Source organism: Schistocerca cancellata, chromosome 1, assembly GCF_023864275.1.
Source record: "Schistocerca cancellata isolate TAMUIC-IGC-003103 chromosome 1, iqSchCanc2.1, whole genome shotgun sequence".
NCBI classification, from domain to species: domain Eukaryota; kingdom Metazoa; phylum Arthropoda; class Insecta; order Orthoptera; family Acrididae; genus Schistocerca; species Schistocerca cancellata.
The window spans coordinates 313947510-313967644 of NC_064626.1; positions in this window are offsets into that span (position 1 = coordinate 313947510).

Below are 20135 nucleotides of genomic sequence, written 5' to 3' on the forward strand. Positions count from 1 at the left end.
TATCACGATGCTATTAATGAGTGACAACTGACAATGTTGCTTTTGCGGTGACTCTGTTTTATATCTGCACAGTTTTTCTGAATTCTTCTGTAAAGTAAAACATGTTTTACTTTTGTGGTGTAGCTACAAGGAGACAGCCTTTTCCGTAGGACAACAATACGTTACAGCACAGTACTTTCTTCATCACGGCAATAAGCGTAATAACTAAGATATCTATACGCAAAGCATTTCACTTTTGTGTATCATGAGGTAAGTACATTGACTTCTGCAGAACTTAGCATTCGGAGGATGATAACTACGACACTTCCACAGAGATTATCTTACAACAAGACGCACAGTTTAGTGCTACAGCACACGTATTTGAGTGATTAATTTTGTACTTAAAACATTTATTTTTAAAGATCTTTGAAGTACAATGATACGAAGGTTTTCCGTGATACATTTCATTCTGTTGCTGTAATCTGTAACACCTGAGGGTATAATTACATTAATCCCCAGGGGGGTACACGCTTACTTTGTGTACCATGTGTCTGGCAAGCACAAGGAGCCCTAGCTAATATGATATTTGCTTATACAACTTTACATATCGGTAACATATTTCTCAACGCACAAATTACACAGCTATCTGATCATTTAACTGAGATATAAACATGTTTTTACTACATCAGTGACACATGTTTACGCAATTACACAGTTGGGTAACTTCACACTTATGAAATTGTACTTTGTCAGTACTTGTGAACTGTTCATATTTTTTCGGAACCATTGTGATACTATGACAGCTTTGAAAGATGTATTTGGTAAGGGAGCATGATTTTAAAGTACGTTTGAGGTAGATGACACTATTGAAATCAGCAGAGAATTTTTTTTAGGTTTTGACATTATTGCAGAAAGCTACGACGTTTTTGAGATTTGGCTGAGTTTTTATGATTTTTTTATTATGATGACAATGTGTATTATGCTGTTGAGGAATGTTTATTATGATGAAATATTGAAGAAGTGTCGACGAATAAGGTAAGGAATAATGAGTAGTGGTTAGGGACTATGGTTTGTGAAAAAGGTTGTTCGAAACCAAGAATCGTACTTTAAGAGTTATGAAATGTATGTAAATGCATGAATGTATTACAATGCCGACGAAAATTTTTTGGACATGTTATATCAATAGGATTTTGTTTCTACAGATTTGTAAACAAATTCTTGACCTATGAAATATTTTTATATGAGACTGTCACTGTACCAGGAACTGCTGTCGTAAATATTTCGGTAAGAAAGTTAAGTGACCACCTTCACGTAATGTGTCGTGGGCACCCAGCTGCGCGACAGATGCCTGGAAAAAAGCCATTAGTGTGTGCCTTTTCAGAGGCACAGGTAAAAAAAAAGGGATGCCATTATCCTCGCTATTGACATTTCTTTGTAGAAAGCATCGCAAATACGACACACTCAACCTTGAAAACATATGATTACACTGTGGAGCTCTTAATTTATGATATTTACTGAAATGCCTAATGAAAAGACGAGAAACATTTTACATTTATTGTCTTTCTAGTTGAGAGATTCTTTTGCCTTTGGAGACGCCATTTGTCTAGTGGATGATGTTTCATGCATTGCTCTATATAGGCTATATACATTTGCTCATTTCGTTTAATATCTAGTTTCTAGCTGCACTGCAGCATTGGTTATTATAAAATTTAATAGATGTACTAATATCACTATTTTCTGTCTACAGACCCGGGAAAGAATACATTTATAATGTACTTTCTTAGAAAAGAGAGCAGAAATAGACATTTCCCTTCACAGGAACTGCATAAATAATTTTTGAAACGATTTGGTAACTTGTCTGCTACAGGAACTTATCGTGATGCATCACTCTAGTATTAAGATATGACATAGGTATTAGACATGGCCATCTTTAGTGTAATATTTTTTCTGATTGAGCTTTGTCATGTTTAGATATAAGTTATTGCATTTGCTGCTGCTGTTTGCCAGGCATAGTGCTACTAAATTTCACTTTGTATTACTCTGTTAAGCTAGTTTTACTACTGATTTATTTTTCTTGTTGCTGCACATTGGCTCATATTAGTTGTAATGTCGCATTGCTTGGTAATTTAGATTTATTGCAGCTTGCTTTGACAATTTCCATTTTTTCATTGCTGTTTGTATTAATTGTTTTATGCTGCTGCATTGCCTCATCCCTTAGTTTAGCATCTGAGCTCAGTAGATTTAAGATAGCTTAAGAGGGGGTAGACTATATAAGAAACTGATGGATTGGAAGAAATGCATTGAGAAGCTATAAGAAAATGGTTTGGCCAAAAAAGTATTTTGAAAGAGGATATGAACCAAAAAAGTAGGGTTTAGGGACAACAAGTTTAGGTAGGATTTTCTTGGAAATAAATGATGAGGTAAGATAATGGAAAATAAATATTGAGGTAAGAAATATGTGAACATATAAATACAGAAAGTATGCTTGGATAGGATTTTTTTGGTGGAAACAAATGTTGAAATAAGACGAAAGATCTATCGAATGAAGTTTTGGGTTGGACGGCAGTACCAAATGTTACACTGAAAACAAACCCTGCACTTTCCTCTTGTATTATTCCGCTATGTGTTTGTGTACTCTTGTATATGTGTGTTCTTCCTGTCTTTATGTGTTTATCTGATGAGAGTTACATTGTAGAATTTTTCTGATAATATGTTATTTACTTTGAAAAGATGTTTAGACATTATTTATTCTGTTTTGTTGCTCATATGTGAAGGTGATGTTTCAAAAGTTATTCTGATCTTTTATGTAGGTACTTATAATTCCTGTAACACTGATGTATATGTTATTTCGATTCTTTTGTAAAGCCTGTATTACTACAAATGTTATCTGTATTATTATGTTTTTAATGATGTTTTCTGTATCTTTGTAATTGTATTCTCATGTTGTAAAATTGTAATTGTCACCAGTTCATCATATTATTAACTTGTAATTTCCATTTCACTGTACACATTTCTGTTGGTCATAGTATATGGACAATATGTGAGAAGTAGGGACTGATAGTGTTTGCACGTGTGTTAATAATTCAGCATGGTATTGGATAACAGCATTGCTGGTTCTAAGGACCATTCCAAAAAACTTTGTGAGTGCACAAGTGGCGGTTATGGACTTGCTATATTATCCACAAGACTCTTCGATGGTGATTGTGCACCTGCACCGTCGCAGCAGATGGCTACTGGCCATCTCTACAAGGACTACAGTGGGTCTACACCTTTGCAGACTCACCAGTACCATTATTTCTACAGGGACTGCAGTGGGTCTGCACCTCTGGTGGCCCACCAATACCACAGTCTCTACCAGGACTACAGTGGGTCTACTCTGTGATGACCTACCTACCACTATTCTTCAAAACTTCGAATGACTCTGCTGTGGGTTTGCTCTGTTGTGGCCCATTACCTGTCTGCATGTCGAGAGTCACCACTGTCTTTCCGTTGGAAGGACAACACTACTTCTTCAAGACTGCATGGAAATCCATTACTTCCATGTTCATTTTCTTTTACTGCTGAGTCTTTGAGAAAAAAAACTGCATTTTTACTGTGATGAATGATCAGGACTGTCTTTATGGACTGTGAGAAAATTTTAGCTTTTGACCAACGTTGTATCAATAAGTGTGTGCATTTGATATCTTTGTTATTGTAATTATGAAAAATTTTATCAAATTATTATTGGCCACTGCCCAAAACAATTTGTAAAATTTTTTTTGGGGAGCATGTGGGCTATGTAAGTAGGCTGTTTATGTTTTCTTATTGGCAACGTTACGTAGCGCTCTGTATGAAAATCACTGGCTGTGCTGTGTGCAGTCTGTGGCTAGTTTGCATTGTTGTCTGCCATTGTAGTGTTGGGCAGCTGGATGTTAACAGCGCGTAGCGTTGCGCAGTTGGAGGTGAGCCGCCAGCAGTGGTGGATGTGGGGAGAGAGATGGCGGAGTTTTGAAATTTGTAAGACTGGATGTCATGAACTGCTATATACATTATGAATTTTGAACACTATTGAGGTAAATACATTGTTTGTTCTCTATCAAAATCTTTCATTTGCTAACTATGCCTATCTGTAGTTAGTGCCTTCCGTAGTTTGAATCTTTTATTTAGCTGAAGTATTGGCGCTCACTGTATTGCAGTAGTTCGAGTACCAAGATTTTTGTGAGGTAAGTGATTTGTGAAACGTATAGGTTAATGTTAGTCATGGCCATTCTTTTGTAGGGATTTTTGAAAGTCAGATTGCGTTGCGCTAAAAATATGTGTGTCAGTTTAAACACAGTCATGTATAATTTTTTCTAAGGGGAACTTTCAGTAGTTTGGAATGGAGCTATGATGAATCGTTGTTGACTAACTGGTAGGAAGATAGGAAGATAAGGGTTTGACCACCCGTCAGTGATGAGGGTATTAGATATAGAGCAGGCGTTCAGAAAGACTATGGCCGAGTTCTTTCAATGTAACCATTCTGTCATTCTCCTCAACGATAAAATGAATTAACCAAAAATCTAAATTTAGAGGACTGGACGCGGATACGAACCACCGTCGTCCCAAATATGAATATAGTCCCTCAGCATTGTCCCATCTCACTCTGGAGGGAGGAATGGTCTACTTCGGGACAAATTCCGTGATTGGAAATAGGGAGTTGCTTGAATAACGTGTGAGAAAAAGAGAGTAAGGCATGAGAGTACATGGAAACTTGAATAGGACTGTAGCGGTACAGCAAGGTACCTGGATTGGTGGTTATTGATGAATGCAGGAGTTTTGATAATGAGCTTATGTGAAAGTGCACCAAAATGAATAAGCGTACGGGAAATGGAGTGAAATACAGTACCCCTGTTTGGCATCAGCATACTCGGATGTTAGGTGGGAGGGGCAGACCACAACAAGTAAATGGAAATTGTGTTTCAAACACCATTCATAACTATACGAGGAAGTGCAATTAATATTCATTTTACAGAATTAATTTATACGTCAGTGATAACGAAGTTACTTTAACTTTTATTGTAAAGCATTTACAAAAAGATGTTTCGGACAAGAATTTTTAGATAGGTGCCTTCGCTGACAAGAATTAATTGACACATTGCTGATAATGAAATTACTTAAATATTGATTGCACTATTTAGGAAAAGAGATTCTGAACAAGAATATTTAGGCAGGTGCCTTCGGCGACAAGAACAAGTGGCGGATCTAGTCCCTGTAACTGGATAACCCAAAAGACCCCACAGGCTCCGTCAGGAAGGTAGTTACAATCAGTCACTACAACAGAGTAAAATTTATGATTATACTTCACTTATAAACAGAGACCAAGTAATAATTGTTTTTTTTTTTAAAAGTCCTTAAAATTTCGAATTTTGGCATAGTAAGAAGACATCGCACTAGACTGAATATCAGTGGTCATCATTAAACTAACCTTTGAAGTATTCAGGCTCTTTAAGAAACTTACAATGTGCTTTCATGAGGCCTCCTGTTTCAGTGGCATTTATCATGAGGAATGCATTAGAAATAGTTAAAAACTGTGAACTAGAGAGTAAATATGTTCCTGAGGTTATTTACTTCTTTAATGAAAAGATTCAGAACGGCCACAGCCATCTATGCATGATATTTATATGCCAGTAAAAGAAAAACAATCGTGTAACAGATTTCGAGCGGGATCTGCCGTTTCTGGATTAAACTACTTAATAATATGGGTGTTCAAACCGCAGCAAATGGGGCTTTAGTGACTCCACAATGTGAGTCAGACTGGACATCAGCTTTATAGCTTTGTTCAGCGAAATCAGACCGATTTTTTTAAATGGAGTCTATTTCAGAAGGCATGTGCTTGATTATGAACACTTATTTCATTCTTTAACCATTAATTAATAATTGTTTTTTGTTAATTTTAATCTTACCAGAACGTAAGGAAGACAACTGTAAAACGCGAGCGAAAAATGAGAGAACTTTTAGAGCTCACGACATTCCGCCTTCTGTTTCATTCCGTCCTTAAGTGTATACTATTACATTCGCTAATCGGTCTTGATATTCAGCTACTAGTCGCAACTCTTACTTTGAGCCATTTTTAAGAGACAGTTGCAAAAAGCTGTTAATTACATTGCAGAGATAGAAATTGAAGTCGAAAAGTTTCGAAGCTACGCCTTCCATCTGCCAGGAATTATGTCAAAAAATACTCATGATACAATATTGCAACGGCAGCCCATAGACCTGTGATCCATGGACTGAACATAATTGCTTCTACACTTTTACCATTAGGTCAGTTGGCGGAAGATCAGCAGGCATCAATAAAGAAATTACTAAGACAAAATCGCCTAAGCTTTTTCCGGAAGTATTCCCATGTGAAAAATATGGAGGATGTGTTCCAGAGGCTTTTGGCAACAACCGGCCCCTATATTTCTTCTTTGTGGACACCAACTGCGAAGAAAGTGAAAACTTCCTCGTCGGAAGCAGTTGTCCTCCTGGTGTCTACTGCAGAGGACTGCGGGGAACCAGATGCGGTGGACGATGAAAAAAATACAAATTTCGATGAGAAAGAAGATGGTCGATGTGAAGATGAAGAACAAGAAGCACAAGAGGAAGAATATTAAAAAGACACAAAAGTTTCAATTTTTGTTACTAACACATTTTCTGTAACGAAGACAGTAACAAAGGCAGTTTTCTGATAAAGTTTACCATTAAAATCATATTAGTTCACATACAGAATTTTTTTGTCACTCCATTAATTTTTTCTAGAATGTTTTTGCCATATTGAATCCACCATTCTGAATTTTTCAATTTTGACATAAAAATCATTATGGGAAGGATTATAAACCCATCACATCCATTTTGGCTATGTTGGAGCCACTTTGCCCAGACTTTTCATGATAGTGGCAACTGTAGCGTCAGGCCGAGTTGTCCCTGCACTACGGCCGCCAGGCGATTCGAACACCCGCTTACCACACTTCCTCCGCGCTAGGCTCAGTCAAAGATTACAAGTCCAGTCGAAAAACGAGATCGATAGGAGGCCGCACGACTCATGAGTGATACCGTATAGTATGTTGCTTGGGGAAGAAAGGTGAATATAAAGTTTAGCTGAAGTGCATGTTTTTGTAGAATATTTATTTTGTTTATTGTGAGAGTGAAGAAACAGGCGACAGTGGAAAAGATAGGATTAATGAAGGATTTATAAGTGATCATAATAACAAGAGCGTGCTAGGTCATTTAGTCTTTCTACTCTCTTTTAAGTCTACTGTCTATTTTCTCCTGTGGTTCTGTCTTCTCTTCCTTCCCCTACTGTCGCTCTCCAGCCCTCCATGATTGTTACGACGGAACTTCAAGAAGTAAGTCGCACATTATTAAGGCAGGTAGACACATGAGACAATTATTCGAAATTGTCACCAAGTATCTGCAAACAACAGTCGAAAGGTACAACCAGCTTTTCATGTCATCGACGTTGTATATCTATGAGCCATTCGTGAACTACTGTGTCTACGTCCTGATCAACGAAAAATCTCTTCCCCATGTTCTTTCAGCTTACCGAAAACATGGAAACCGTACGGCGCAAGATCTGAACTTCCCGATCAGCATTGCACAGGTCTGCCCGGAGTTGGTAGAACAGTTGGCGCCATTTCACAACTGATCACGCGACACTGAATTTGGTGTATATAACGCGAGAACTTCACGGAGAACGTGAGTGCTATTTAGAAGTTTTGCCAGCAAGACTCATACTGTCTCGTGAATTGCAGCATTGGAGTACCTTCCCAGTTACTACACAATTTCAGTCGTGAACTGAAAAGTACCAGTTTCCACACCAGAACTATGTCTACATGGAACCGACAGCATGTACTCTCTTCGGACAACGCGCCATTGTGGTTGCGCAGTGGTCTTAACGTGGGACGACATGTGTATCTCACTTCCCTAAGTCAGTGACTTGTTGGCCTATACACTAATCTGTTTTGGCCTTGGGTATGTGGGGATGTCCTAAATTATTTTTGCTCAGGTGTCTTGTCCTTTGGTCTAGGTTCCGCGGTTCTAACATACTGGCCGTAAATATGTGTTTGTTAAGTTTTATTAATTTTTTGTTAAATTTAATGGTACTGATTACGTTGAAATCTCGTTTATTTAGGCCTCCCTCGCTTTCCAAACTGAAAACATGAGATTAGCTCAAACGCCTAGAGTATCAGTTAGTTATCTCAGACGTTACGAGTAAAATGAATGTATTCTACTCAATTTTCCAAAGTTGTTACGTTACTTTTTCACGAAATTTACCTGGCCATTTGTTTCCTTTATAAAGAGAAATGTGGATTTTAGCTGCCTTCAAGCACTGAAATAAATCAAAGGTGAAGGTTGCAAACCCGTGCCTGACCGAGACTCGAACCTGGATGCTCCGTTTCTCTAGAACGGTTAGCTTAACAGCATTTTTTTTATGATCTCATTTTGTTCATAATTTTTCGTTGTATTTTCTCGGGGCAGACGTCCCATCACACTTGTTCAAGTTCATCGTTGCTCCATTAGCTCAGTTTCTTTTTTATCAGAGGGCAGCTAGCCCTCTGACCGAACACGCTGAGCTACCGTGCCGGCAGCCGCCTGGGCCATTCGGACACACCTTCCGGCTGACGATGGTGCTCAGCCTGTCGCGCGCAAGTAGCGACCCCATCCATTAACCTCAGTGCCTGTAACAGTCGATCAGCTCTCAGTGATCCGGAGGAGGTATCGACGACGGCTCTAAGGACCTTCAGTGCGGAAACCTTGCTGGATAATTGATGGGGGTGCTATTTGCGTGTGACAGCTCCGGACTGAAGGCGTGTCTGCGTTCGAGTCCCGTTCCGACACAGATTTTCAACCTTCAGATTATCTCAATGTCTGTATACAGTTGGAGTCCTGTTTTCTTTTAATGATGTTTTGTATATGGTGCTGTACCGCCAGTGGTGCCTGTTTTGTTCGACAGCACAGACACTACGTGTCGGTACATTTGTTTACAGGATTGTCAGTACAAATTTATAACGACTGCTTCTTCATTCCGGTTATATAATACTTAACGAGCCATAATCGCGTAATTGTAAGCTCTACTGGTATTGTGAGTGTTCCGTCAAACAGAAATTTTGCGGCACGTTTGAATCCCAGCAAACTGCGCAAGTGTGAATCTGGTGCTCAAATTGCTCCAGAGGGCACGTGTGTCGGCTAATTGGTGTACGCAGTGACACGTAGAGCTCTGCTGCGGTGGGACGACACGACGGTTTGCAGTCCGACGCTACGACCTGAATGCAACAATTAACTGAAGCCAGCTCTGCGTCCTATGATCAGCAGAGGAGAACCTTTAGATTGGCACCGGACCGTGCAGGGTGTGCCTCATGGAGTTGTTCACCTACCCGAGTCGTTGACTCTAATGGTTACTCGTCGAAAAGTGCAGTCTGGGCTGGAGATTGGGTGCAGGTAGCAGATAGCAGCTGGTTTTCGTGTCGTCATTACGACATGGAAACAACCTCATCTACATTGAGCAAGAAAATTAAAGGATCACTTTTTCGAAACCCCACAATTCTCACCCATTACAAAACTTTAGTTTCAAATTTGGCTCGAAAATGCGTAAAGTCTTTCTCTGTACTGGTGCAGGGTTGTGGCGCCCTCGCCGTCACTCTACGCCTCGACGACGCTACAAACAGCAAGGTGTCGACACGCGCGAGAAAAAGGCCACAGCTCAGAAGTTCGTGTTGATTATGATGATGTGTGGTTTGTGGGGCACCCAATTGCGCAGTCACCAGCGCCCGTACAAATTCCCAGTTCTTACACAGTCCAGTCGAGTCACTGTCAATGATGATGATGATGATGATGATGATGAAATGATGAGGGCAGCACAAACACCCAGTCCCCGGTAAGAGAAAAATCCACAGTCCAGCAGAGATTCGAACCCTGGATCCCGTGATCCAGAGACAGCAACGCCAGCCACTAGACCACGAGCTGCGGACGGAAGTTCGTGTGACGTGAAAAGCGGACTAATAAGGTCACATGGTCAAATTTCGCAAGACTCCTGCTTAATGTCACCGTGGACGTGTCACTCGATGGAATATTCGTCACAGCACCTCTTACCTGCATTTGACTCGCTTTTTTCAAGCCTCTGCGAAGAAGGTCATGATCGCAGCGTCCAGCGTTGAAATCGTGCAGTTTTCTTATGAGTGTCCAACGACAACATTCCGGACACACCACCGCTCAGAATCTGCATGAAAAAGACGCAGGGTTGTGCCTCAAAGGATCTCGATGAAACCGCCTCTTTCCTTGAGGCTTTAATTCCCACACATTTCGCGTCAGTTCACAGAATTTCTTCACAACAACCTTGGACGCTGCTAACACTCTTGGGCAGCTCAATCCTTCTCTGCGGACATTGTGAAGATGAGCTCCTACCGACCGTGGTCGCAGTCGTTTTGAGTGCAACTAGACCATATTTATTTCTCTCGTGTATGTGTTGGAACTACTAGCGACTGGTCAAAACCATTCGATGAAATTTGTGCGTGATCCGAGAGAGCTAAGGGAACTTACGCTTTTCAGCACTCCTATTTTGCGCCGTCCTGTGGCATGATATTAGGTGGACTGCGACACTGACACATGCATGAATAAAGCGGCAAACGGTTCTTCTAAGGTAGCCCAGTTTGGCAAAACCCACGGTGTCACCAGCACACCATTATTTAGAATTTAGCCGCGCTGGGTAACCGCGCGGTGTGAGGCGTCTTGTCACAGTCCGCGTGGCTCCCCCCATCGGAGGTTCGAGTCCTCCCTCGGGAATGGGTGTTTGTGTTGTCCATACCGTGAGTGAGTTTAAGCTAGGTTAAGTGGCTTGTAAATTTAGAGACCTATGACCTAAGCAGTTTGGCCCCATAAGATCTTATCACAAATTTAGAATTTATGAAGAATTTATCTGTGCAGATAGAACCCATCATAAAGTCCCATGAGCTTGTGGGCCGGCAATCCCTTCGACACTCTCTTCGTTTCCGGATGGCCTACTATCAGAAATAAGAACAACAGTGAAGTGACGGAACAGAAGCAACATAGCCTGCCTGCAGGTGCCTGGAAATCTTGTCGTGGGTTTAAGGCACTCAACAAAGGCGAATGAGTGCCAGCGAGGGTTTTGTCGAGATGATAGGGCCTTAGAAGGACCTCAGGTTGTTTTAATCACGTATGTGTCATTGTCACCGTCTAACCTCCGTGATCGTGCCACAGGAAGGCAGGAAACAGTAGGGACAAAGAAGCATAAGCACCCTTTGACGCTCCGGATCATGTTCAAATTTCGTTGAATCGCATTTAACTGTCCCCACCGATTCCAACATGTACACGAGAGCAAAAATTGTAATCGCACTGCGCTCCAAAGCCGTGCGATCACGCTCCGCGGCGATGAAGCACCATAATTTCTTTAGAGAAGGGCTGAAGCGTCCGATGAAGTCAGCAGTTTCAGAGATTGTCAAGAACGTTTTTCTGTTGTTCGTATCTCTGCGAACCGTCGTTTTCGACGGCGACATGTGTGGGAATCAATGTCCCAGTGAAAGGAATAGTTTTATTGAGATGCTGAGGAAGCGGTGATCTTCTAGCCCTTAGCGTACGGGCGTTAAAATAGGAAAAATTTGTGTAAGAGAGGCTGAGATGACCTTCCCATTGGGCGACAATTGCACGATGGCGATGGGCCGAATTTTCGTGAAGTTTGGTCCCAGTGTGACATCGTTAACCAACCTCACTGATTACTTGACCTTCTGACTTCTGGCTTGTTTCGCATGTGTCGAAACCTTTTTGCATAAGCGTCAACGAGCCCCAGGTTGACGTCGCAGGGCGCTACGCTTTTGCAGAGAGGAAGGTTGTACGCAACTTCGAGCCAAATGTCGAAGTTTGTCAATGGCTTAGAATTAGGGATTTTGAAAAAGTGATCCTGTTGCACAGTGTGCTTAAGCCATCACCGGGGCTCACCGTGGGGAGCAGTGGACATTCGTTGGTTTCCGTGCCTGGGCTGGCATCGTACGACCGAGCTTGTCTTTGTTATGAGTATGGTTGCCCAAAGGTTAGGCGCAAATCGTCAGCTGAAGACGCTGCTGCGAGTTTGTTTACACCAATGAAATGAAGTAAATACTCGAGAAGCAGAGAGTGCTGTGGAGCCGGAGAGGTTGCAGGAAGCAGCAGAGTTGTAGAACTACTATGGTCAACATAGTGTGTGGCTGGCTGGCATGTGGACATCGTTTGGCTGTGGCAACAGAGAGTGTTTCCTCCTTGCATTCGGAAGATATGGTGGCAGCGGGGACACAAGGAGGAATTCTGCAGTATGAGTCGAGCAGTTGAGTATGCCTACAAGTAGATGTGTGCTGGTATCATTGTGTGACAAGGATTTGAAAGTAAAAAAAAAAAAAAAAAATCTGCTCGTTTTATGTTTGTATTAGCAAAGTGGTACTTGAATTTGAAAGGTGCTATCAGGCTGTGGTGTACTGTGATCGTATCATAACTATAAACGAATCGAAAAGGCACGGCGAGCCCATTGGGTATGTAGTCGTGTCATAGAGATAAGCTCTGAAATTTTATCACCAGTTTATTCTAGATTGTATGTTTACACTACTGGCCATTAAAATTGCTACACCAAAATGAAATGCAGATGATAAATGGGTATTCATTGGACAAATATATTATACTAGAACTGACATATGTGATTACATTTTCAAGCAATTTGGGTGCCTAGATCCTGAGAAATCAGTACCCAGAACAACCGCATCTGGCCGTAATAAAGGCCTTGATACGCCTGTGCATTGAGTCAAACAGAGCTTGGATGGTGTGTACAGATACAGCGGCCAATGGAGCTTCAACACTATACCACAGTTCATCAAGAGTAGTGACTGGAGTATTGTGATGAGCCAGTTGCTAGGCCGCCATTGACCAGACGTTTTCAATTGGTGAGAGATCTGGAGAAAGTGCTGGCCAGGGCAGCAGTCGAACATTTTCTGTATCCAGAAAGGCCCGTACAGCAACTGCAACATGCGGTCGTGAATTACCCTGCTGAAATGTAGGATTTCGCAGGGATCGAATGAAGGGTAGAGATACAGGTCCTAACACATCTGAAATGTAACGTCCACAGTTCAAAGTGCCGTCAATGCGAAGGTGACCGAGACGTAACCAATGGCACCCCATACCACCACGCCGGCTGATACGCCAGTATGGCGATGACAAATACACGATTCCATGTGCGTTCACCGCGATGTCGCCAAACAAGGATGCGACCATCATGATGCTGTAAACAGAACCTGGATTCATCTGAAAAAATAAATTTTTGCCATTTGTGCACTCCGTTGAGTACACCATTCCAGGCGCTCCTGTCTGTGATGCAGCGTAAGGGGTAACCGCATCCATGGTATCCGAACTGATAGTCCATGCTGCTGCAAACGTCGTGCAGATGGTTGTTGTCTTGCAAACGTCTCCATCTGTTGACTCAGAGATCAAGACGAGACTGCACGATCCGTTACAGGCATGCGGATAAGATGCCTGTCATCTCGACTGCTAGTGATACGAGGCCGTTGGGATCCAGCACGACTTTCCGTATTACCCTCCTGAACCCACCCACTCCATATACTGATAACAGTCATTGGATCTCGACCAACGCGAGCAGCAACGTCGCGATACGATAAACCGCAATCGCGATAGGCTACAATCCGACCTTTATCAAAGTCGGAAAAGTGATGGTACGCATTTCTCCTCCTTACACGAGGCATCGCAACAACTTTTAACCAGGCAACTACAGCGTCCCCAGTGCTATACTACGAAAAGACTTAAAAAACAGTATTTATAAAGAAGAGACATTTAAAAATTGAATAATATATTTTTATCATGTAGCCGTAAAATAATAATTTCTCTGGGTAGGTTTCGAGTGGTGCAAGGAAATGTAACAAAATCATCTAAAGAGATGACAAGATACGCTCTTTTGTTAATTTATTAGTCGTCTTCACTTCTTCTCTTGTCTTGATTGTGTATAGACGGACATCTTGCGAGTGCTGGCAAATGTAAGCATATTTGTATGAGTTAAGCATATAATATATTCATTTAATATTATTGTGCACGTTTAATTTGTAAGAGGTGATCCCGATTTCATGTCCGCCTTCCTTGAATTAACCTGCATTCAAGTAATTTACAGTTCAACAATCGCAGCGGCCGATGCAGCCAACGACGCCATTACGTGGCGATATTAACTCATGAAAAATTTGCGGAAGCGAAACACTCGCCCGCTATTAACATAATAGTAATTTTTCTCCACAGCCGCACTACGTTGCGGAAATACGGTGTTTTGTGTATTTATGTGTTTCTTCTTGGAGGGGATAATTATTCGTTTTGTGTATTTATATGTTTATTTTTCGATAAATTATTCGTGTGTGTATCAGTGTTAAAGATTCATCAGTGGCTTAAAGTGAATTTATTATGGGTAAGATAGGACAAGCTACAGCATCCATACCAGACGAACAAAATTTTGTTAATATGGAAAATGAGGCTCAGTTGCCAAACGTAAACGAATCCCAAGCCGCCGCCTCGGACAACATAATTTCCGGAGTGGGGGGCGAGAATCTGTAGACGGTGATTGACGCTCCACAACAGAATGGGAATAGAATAACAACAACTCCACTGCCTGGGCAGGGGGGAGATAGGGAGATAGGGAGAGAGATCAGAAACTGGCTCAGATGCTCTATGAGCAAGAGCAACAAAGAGAACAGAAAGAAAGGGAAAAAGAAAGAATGTCAGAAAAGAGGGAAAAACAAAGAGACGAAAAACTGGCTCAGATGCTACATGAGCAGGAGAAAAAACTAACGCAAATGCTACATGACCAAGGGAAAGAATTTACGCAAAAGCTCAGTGAGCAAGAGCAGCGCAGTGAAGCGAAACTAGACCGTATACAAAGCGAACTTGCCGAGATGCGGGACGCTTGCAAAGAAATACCCGATCTTGTGCAAAGCTTAGCCGGCGAGATGCAAAAATTACAGATATCGCAGGCTAGGCTTGAAGACAATGTCCAAACTTTAACCAACCGCGTGAATAATGTGGAGATAGATGCACTGAAAAGTATTGATACATATTTGGAAGTGCAACCTCAAAAAGTCGACAAAGAATTCAATGAATGGCTAGAAGTAAAGGATCGCGAGATATCTGCAAAGATTGAAAGCGACGTAAAAACAGCTGTAGAACAAGCGACTGCGGTTGCGAGTGTAAATATTGACGCTAGCGCATGCCGAATTAACACAGATAAAATCCCATGTGACAGCGGAGTTGCCAAATTGGCAACAGGAGGTCGCGCGGAGACTGTCTATGTTGGAAAGCAATGTAAACTGTAGCGGACAGATAATGAATCCAACTCCGCGTACTGATTACTATAATAACGCAGATTGTATGCAGGGTGCGAGTGCGCAACCGCAACCTAATGTGAATTACGGGCACGAACAACATGCGATACCGTGCAGCGCACACCACGAAGTAATGAATGTCACGGAATGTAGCAACCAGATGTGCAAAAAAGCGGACAATGTGATAAAACACAGGACATTCCAACCCTTCAATAGCGAAAAACGAAATGTCCACCCTGTGGTATTTATTAAGAGCTTCAGGAATGTGTTTCCCAGGACATGGACGGAAAGACAAATAATACAGTTCGTGGTCTCCTTTATTCAAAGTGACGCGGTACTGTGGGCCACCGACGTGTCGGAAAAATGTCTAACGATGCAACAGTTTGAAGGTGCTTTCTTGCAAAAATTCTGGTCCGACAGCGTCCAAGAAAGACTACGAAAGGAGTTGTACAGTCCAGAAATGTACAATCCTAAGGTGGGAACGTTACGCAAATATTTTGAAAAGTATATAAACAAAACCAGGTACTGCGACGAGCCATGTCCGGTCGTGACATAATCAGATTAATAAAAATGAAGTTGCCCAGTGAAATTAAAAGATATTTCATCAATGTGCCGGAATACGATATAGAACAATTCATGGAAATAGTGGATTCTGTTGACTTATTGATCGAAAATATGAAAACCGAAAACAAGTGGAACCATGCAGGTTGTAATCAACAAAAAGCCGATTACAATCGCAGCCACAGTAACGGTAGTAACTTACTACCAAATGGTAACGGGAATAGCCAAGAGCACCGGCAACAGAATCGAGGCACAAACAATGGTAATGGTTATAACGGCAACGGTTATAATCGTCAAAATCGAAAGAGACATCATGATGGATGTATGACTAATGGATATAATGGTAACGGCAATCCGCAATGGCGGAACAACCGAAACCAGTGGCGTGGTAGTAATGAACCGACACCACAGTGGCAACAAAACACAGCGCCACAATGGAACGCCAACCCAGGTCCATCACAGAACATGTCAGGGAGTTACAACCGACCACCGCAAAACCAGGGCCATACACAATATCAAAATACACCATCGGGGAGGCAGGGCGGTCAACCCAACAGTAGCAACAACAACAACCAGAACCACAATGCGAGGTTAGTGGAAGTGACAGATAACTGTCAACCCACTAATGTTCATCCGTTAAACTAAAAACAGCCACAATACGCTCTCCGTTGTTGGCTGCAGGATGGTGTGGTGAGGGCACATTCACGGATGACAGCCGTAAACCTTGTATGCTGAGATACAATGAGGGAATAAAAATAGAAAAGGAACTTGTAGACATACCGCAGAAATGTAACCGAACCGACAAAAGTGTTGTGCAGGTTATATTGCAAGCAGATACGTACGGAGCACCAATACAGATAATAATCGACACCGGTGCGTCAACCAATATCATGAGTGCAAATTTTTACAAGTACTTGAGTCAAAATAATAAAATACCAGTATTGCCAGTGAAGAACTGTCGTGTAACAGGTGCAATAGGTGCACAATCTCATATCATAAAGCACCAGGTGCAAGTCGAGTTTACGGTAGGAAATGAAGCAATGAAAAGCTCTTTCCTAGTAGTTAAGGGAGTAGATGTTGCTTGCATCCTGGGGATGGAATTTTTACGCCAGAGGGACGCAAAAATCGACCTCTTGTGCGGGGAAGTAAGCCTTATGAATGAGGGTAGACGTGTAATTTTGCCATTGTTGAGGACACGGGAAGTGCACGGTAAATATTGCCGGAACTTTCAGTCTAGATTCGAAGGAATACAGGTCATGAATTTATATTCTGACTTAAGTACAAGACAAGCATATCATAAAGAATTTATTACTGAAGACAAAGAGGAATAAAGGAAACTGATAGCCATGAAAGTCAGGGAGTCAGAACATTTGACTGAAGCACAACAAAACGAATTGACTCAGCTCCTTACAGGTTATGAGAATGTGTTTTCGGAAAAACCCGGTGTTATCGAGGGCTACACCTATAATATCGAAGTGGTACCTCACGTTACTTTCTGTCACGCAAACTACACCATCCCGTGGTCAAAGAAGGAGGCAATTACGAAGGAAACAAGGAAAATACTTACAAAGACTTAGAGACGTTCGCTCAGTAGAGCAACTTTTACATATGTGTGTAGTAGGTTAAGTTTATAGTATTTTTTTTTCTGTGTGTAAATGTTCAGATTTTAGTGTAACAGGTAAAGACAATGAGGCACACAAGATTAGTGTGATTCAATTTTGTTGATGTTAAGGAATAACAGCATTTTTAAGTAATTGCATTTTGAAGGAAAAAATGAACGTAGGTTTAAGAATAATTTACAAATTTCATTTAAAAAAATGCTTTAAAAATATTTTTAAAAAATTCAACAGCATGTAATGATGAAAGAATTTTTCATTAGTGTGTCATGAATGTTTTTGAACTGTAGTAGTAATGAAACTTATGAAATTCAATATTATAGTGTATATATTGTTCCATGTATTTATGTCTATACCTATCTTGAAATATGCTCAATCATAATTTACTAAACAACACGAGTGCAGGGTGTACATCACCCAAGGTACCTCGTGTGTTGTGGACAAGGTACAAAGCAAATCAGTAAACGCGACTACCGCTAAGCACTGTTAAAATATATTGCCATCTGCTAAGGCAGAGATTTGGACGAATTTATCGTGTAAACAAAAGTCACAAATCTAACATTAATCTAGGAACTTGCACGCTAGGCCTAGATTATAAAATGTGTACAATAATGCGAGAGGCAAAGTTTTGTAAAGTCGAGCCCGGCTCTGGAGGGCAAGTACGCAATGAGTGGGCAGACATGACATGGGGACTTACCTCAGATGAGACGGAAATACAATTGTATAGTCAAAAAAATCTGAAAGCAAGTACGACTCTAAGTGGAAAATGAAAAGAGATAATTAGTGCGAGAGACGTAAACTCCAGCACGAGCCAAAATCCAGTTCAGACTGAATGAAATAAATTACTGTTTGTGAACTAATCGAAACAGTTACTTTAAGCAGCGTGAAAAACTGTGAAGCTGAAACTGTGATACGGACAGTGAAGTGCTAGTATTGAACGTTCAACAGCGGTAAGGACGCCAAACGCCAATATTACGCACGAAAAACTGTGAATTTGCTTATAAATATGAACTGTTAACGTGAAGTGAACCCACAGTCAATATTTCTGGAACAGACTGTAGTTTCAGTGAGCACAATAATGCAAGATTGGAATGCGATGCGTGGACTGTTGCAAAACAGCGACCGCAGAAACGGCGAATGTTTGTGCTAAGCTCGTACTGGGACACTCACCAGTGCCTGCGAGTGCGGCGAAAACATAAATAATTCTATCAAGACAAAAACTGACGTGTAATGTAAACAGTCGCGCATCAAAACTTCATTCACGGGAGAAGATACATGTCATGTATTCTGCAAAACAGTGCTGGCTTGACTCTCGGAAACTGGCGAAAACTTAACAACAACTGCCGCACTAATAAATGCTTCTTTCCCACTAGCGTAACCATCTGCAGCAGGAAACAAATATTACGTTAGTTGTGTGTATGTTTCATGTACTACGTCGGAGATGCGTAGCACAGCTGACTCCTGCCAACAAGCGCGGGGGACGAATATCATCCCACTCCGCCACGCCCGGGCGAGAGAGAAGCGCATCGCCAACCGTGCAGCCGATCAGCCGATTCTGACGTTCCGCGACGGCGAGAGACACGCTGGCGTCGAGCGGGCGTTGACCTCTCCGCAGCCGTCGCGAACGCCGAGCACCGAACACACCAACCGACGCCGTCGCGAGCTAAGCGTCGCGGCGTAGATCATCAACGACACCGCAATCAATTGTTATAATGACCTCATTTCTTTGCATAGTGCATCAAAAAAATATTTGTAATGTATGCACATCTTGTACTCCAGTGACATCCCAGAAACAATTAAGTGAAAGTGACAAAAGCAGTTAGTCTGTCGCTCCGCCGAGGTTTCCCCAGGGTTTCCCTACGGCCGCGCCAAATGGGGAAGCGAACAGTTGACACCCCTGGGACTTCTACAGACTAACTCGTGATTGTTGAACACTGCAAAAGTTGCAACCCTACGAAGAAGCATCCAAAATGAAACTAATTGTATTCTATGTCCTTTTCTTTGGTACATGACAGTATACGTAACCAACTGAATATTACATTGTTATGTAGATAACTTCATCTGTATTACACTTTGTGTGCAACACACCTCAGTAATGACAACGGTTTAGACATACGATGTGACATATGTAGACTGTGAAAGAAAAATCTGCGTGTGGACCCTATGGACATCAAGTAGGAAATATTTATGTCAAAAAACACTAACCTTTTTTTATGAATAAACATTTCGGGGGGCCATATAGCGTCCCCAGGGCTATATTACGAAAATACTTAAAAACAGTATTTATAAAGAAGAGACATTTAAAAATTGAATAATATATTTTTATCATGTAGCCGAAAAATAATAATTTCTCTGGGTAGGCTTCGAGTGCAAGGAAATGTAACAAAATCATATAAAGAGATGACAAGATACGCTCTTTTGTTAATTTTTTAGTCTTCACTTCTTCTCTTGTCTTGATTGTGTATAGACGGACATCTTGCGAGTGCTGGCAAATGTAAGCATATTTGTATGAGTTAAGCATATAATATATTCATTTAATGATATTGTGCACGTTTAATTTGTAGGAGGTGATCCCGATTTCATGTCCGCCTTCCTTGAATTAACCTGCATTCACGTAATTTACAGTTCAACAATCGCA